We start from the raw sequence: 4,619 nt of genomic DNA on the forward strand, positions 1-4,619 counted from the left end.
CGTCATCCACTTCCTCGTCAGCAGAAAAGTTTTAAAGGTCTACCTTGATCTTTAACCTTCATGATAATTCTGTTGGGGATTTGCAGGCACAGGATTGGCGGGCACAGGATTGGCGACTGGCTGGAGGTGTGCGGCGGCGGCGAGTTGGTGGATTCCCTGCTGCAGGGTCAGTTGTTCGATCATCTCCCTCAATTCTGCCAAAGATGCCTCAATCGCAGCAAGTCGCGCCTCTTGATTATCTGCCATGGTCGAACTTTGCTCTGATACCAATATGATAAAGGACTATTTAGACTCCGTTAGGAGTTTTAACCAATATCGTTTGGCTAAGACGAAATAAAAGGAAAAGATAAGCTAAAAAGATGAAAAGTCTTATTGAAATTTCTCAAAAATTGAAAAGTGAGCTTCTAATAGCAAAGGAAGACTATTTATAATAGAAAATAAAATTCTAATATGCAAAATTATGAAAATACCCAAAATATTCAAAAAAATAATTAAAAAATAAAATTGACCCCCTAAACGATCTCTATCGGACGTCGGCCCCAAAAATTAGGGCCGATCCAAATCTGCCATAAAGTCCAAGGCTAATTGCTCCATATCAATAATCAAACCTTCCCCCATTTAATACCAAATCTTCTCAGCATTCAAGAATGGCCACGGTATGTTGTCGTGTAAAGAATAAGAATACTATTCACAAAGGATATAGAGGAGGAAAATTAATGGATAATACCTTAATCTAACAAAATAAAAAAAAATATGGTATCATACAACATGAACTGAAGAAGTTGGCGCTTTAAAATAAAGAGGAAGACTACATAAGAAATTAATTTTACCTGGATAACAAAATCCCTATACCATCCAATATAAAATACAGATAAACAATGATAAAAGATCAAAAATAATTTAATAACACATGCAAGGTATCTGATGTGTTAAGCACGTAGAAAGAGGAGCAGCACGGTGAGGGAGATAAGTTGAAGTGAGGTAATGATTTCTTCATGTGAGCTATAATTGCAGTATCAAGCCATAATAAATAAAAGGGAAAAAAAATGCTAATGCGATAGGTCCAATTAAATGCACTAACATTAACATCAAATCTCTCATTCAATACCAAATCTCCACTATGTTAAACACGTATACAAATTAAGAAGTAACGAGAGAGAAGCACTGTTATGACGTATCATGGACCTGCTTTTACCGAACGAATGGGTACAGGAAGGAGATTTAATTCTGAGATCCCAGATCATTACGGATGTCCACTGGCCATCCAAATTAAGAGACAGCAAGCCTGCAAGAGCATTAAAGATAGGGATTTTTTTTTTACACTGCAAATTAAAATTTATATTATATGACTGTTATTAAAGCAAAATTTTATTACACTAAGAAATATAAGTCTATCAATCAATACTGATGTCAATTTGACGTTAACAAATGTTTCAAGTAAAATTTAATTGTTATATCTGTAACTGTATTTATTTAATGGGAAATTTATTGAAAAAAAAAATTGAAATATGAGAATAAATATCGAGTATAACTATAATCGTAGCCTTAATTTCTCACGGTATAATAGTAATAAAAAATATGTAAAGAGCATTTTACTCTCTCTATTCTATAATTTTTGTCCACCTTATTTTTTCACATATATTAAGAAATATAATTTTTTTTTATTAACGTTTCAATTATATCAATTTTAAATACATTAAGTTTTATTAAATATTAAGAGATATTTTGAGAAATCTATAAGATAAAATTAAATAGAATTATAATAGTCCATTTATATGTTATTATAGTCCAAAAAAGGAAAGTGAGACAATAATTTTAGAATAACCAAAAAAGGAAAGGTAGAAAAAAATTATGGGACGGAGGGAGTACATGATAGCAGAATTAGTCTCACACGTAATAGATTGAAAACTTGCAGCATGTGCCAATTTAACAGCTGCTAGAATAGCACGTGCCTCCTCTGTTGTACTCGTATAGCAGTACCATGCACAATCCAGTAATATCTCTAGCTACTACGACAATAACATTAAGGGAAAACTGATTAAGCCAAGCCACATCACTGTTAAGCTTGATATATATATCCCATAGAGGGAGGACACCAAGCAACAGCTGAATAAGACCTATGCGGTTGAGAGGGAGAATCAGCAAAAATACCACTATGCTGAAATAGGTTGAAATCGCTAGCGATACGACGTGATATAACAACATGATCAGATTATATTAACTCAAAAATATATTTATTTCTTTCCTTCTTGATATGCTATAAGGTAAGCGTAGTGAGAGTTAGTAACAGAGGGCCCTCTGTATCCATCTGAACCCTTTTTAGTAAGGTTTTCCACCAAATTGCAAAATTAGAAAAGCCCATAGAGTCATGTTTATATTCACAAGGGCTAATGAGCCAAACTGCATGAGCATGTAGGCACAAAAAAAAAAACATGTTTCAAAGTTTCTGATGAAGACTGAAAAATCGAGCCCCTAGAGTCTTACAGAATACCTCGCCGAACCAAATTAACAGACTGGTAGTGCATTGTGAATAATATACCGAAGAAAAAGTTTCAATTTTAGAGGAACCTGAAGAGGCCATATACGCTTCCATGTACATGGGTGTATACTAGAGGAAGAGGAGGATGTAGATATCATCTGTTGAGAAGATGAGCTACACATGAGCTGCTTATAGCCGAATTGAATACTGTATTGATCATTACGTGCATAGTGCCAAACAAGAGAATCCGACATACCAATAGGGGTTGCTGGAATAGAGAGAATAGCAATAGCTTATTGATGAGCAAATAATCGCTTCACTACTTAATGATCCCAATCCAACACCCTATGATCAATTAAATCTGCCACCCTATCAATGCCCACCTGTCGAGTGGCAGAACTAAGTAATATAAAATTATCTAATTCAGACACCCACGGATCCAACTAAATAGAAGTATTCCGACCATCTCCAATATTTATTCTAGCACTTATTTGAAGGACTCTTCTACCAACCAACAAACTTTGCCAAATCCACGAGCTATAGTGCCTTTGGCTGGCCTGCCTGAAAGAAGATTGTAAAAAATATAATCCTTTCAAAACCCTTACCCATAAGCGGGACAGATTATGGAGAAGCCTCCAATATTATTTTTCTAAACATGTAAGGTTGAAATTTTCAAAATCTTTAAATCCTAAACCACCCCAGAACTTTGATTGACATGATGTCTGCTAATTGACCTAATGCATTTTCTTAACTTCCTCATCCCCACCTTTGATAATAGGCTATTGAGTTTTGCTGAAAACTGCTTGGGATACTAAAAGGTAGCCATTGAGTAAGTGGAAATAGTAGATAAAATAGACCTAACCATTGTAGTCCAATCTGCAAGTGATAAAAGTTTATGTTTCCAAGCCTAATTTTTTGAGCGGATCCTATCCTCCACAACTATTAATGCTTGTTGTCTAGAGCATTCTAAAAGCACTGGTAGACCTAAATAATGATCTGAAGGTAATAATTCATGCATATGAAACTTACTGAGAAGCTACAATTGGTGTATGTTTACTACATAAAATGTGAGACTTTGGAAATTGAGCGATTGACTTGAAGCTTTAGTAGGACTAAATTATACGTAACAATATACTTCTTGTCTTGTTGTATGAGTAAACAATAAAGTATTATCTGCAAATAAAATATCTACGATTGCTAGAGCACACTGAGAGACTTTGATACCCTGAATGAGACCTTTTGCCTGAGCATCCAACAGTAGGTAGCAAAGTGTTTGAGAAATAAACAGCAAAAAGATAAGAAAAAAGAGGATTCCCTTGCCTGAGTCCCTTAAAAGGGCGAAAAGGAGCAGTAGGAATACCATCAATTAGGATAGAGAATTTCATAGTTGTAATACACTGCATTATTAAATGTACCCACTGTGAAGCAAAACCCATTTTTAGTACATGGGTGTATACTAGAGGAAGAGGAGGATGTAGATATCATCTGTTGAGAAGATGAGCTACACATGAGCTGCTTATAGCCGAATTGAATACTGTATTGACCATTACGTGCATAGTGCCAAACAAGAGAATCCGACATACCAATAGGGGTTGCTGGAATAGAGAGAATAGCAATAGCTTATTGATGAGCAAATAATCGCTTCACTACTTAATGATCCCAATCCAACACCCTATGATCAATTAAATCTGCCACCCTATCAATGCCCACCTGTCGAGTGGTAGAACTAAGTAATATAAAATTATCTAATTCAGACACCCACGGATCCAACTAAATAGAAGTATTCCGACCATCTCCAATATTTATTCTAGCACTTATTTGAAGGACTCTTCTACCAACCAACAAACTTTGCCAAATCCACGAGCTATAGTGCCTTTGGCTGGCCTGCCTGAAAGAAGATTGTAAAAAATATAATCCTTTCAAAACCCTTACCCATAAGCGGGACAGATTATGGAGAAGCCTCCAATATTATTTTTCTAAACATGTAAGGTTGAAATTTTCAAAATCTTTAAATCCTAAACCACCCCAGAACTTTGATTGACATGATGTCTGCTAATTGACCTAATGCATTTTCTTAACTTCCTCATCCCCACCTTTGATAATAGGCTATTGAGTTTTGCTGAAAACTGCTTGGGATACT

This window comes from Manihot esculenta, chromosome 2, assembly GCF_001659605.2.
Source record: "Manihot esculenta cultivar AM560-2 chromosome 2, M.esculenta_v8, whole genome shotgun sequence".
Taxonomy (NCBI): domain Eukaryota; kingdom Viridiplantae; phylum Streptophyta; class Magnoliopsida; order Malpighiales; family Euphorbiaceae; genus Manihot; species Manihot esculenta.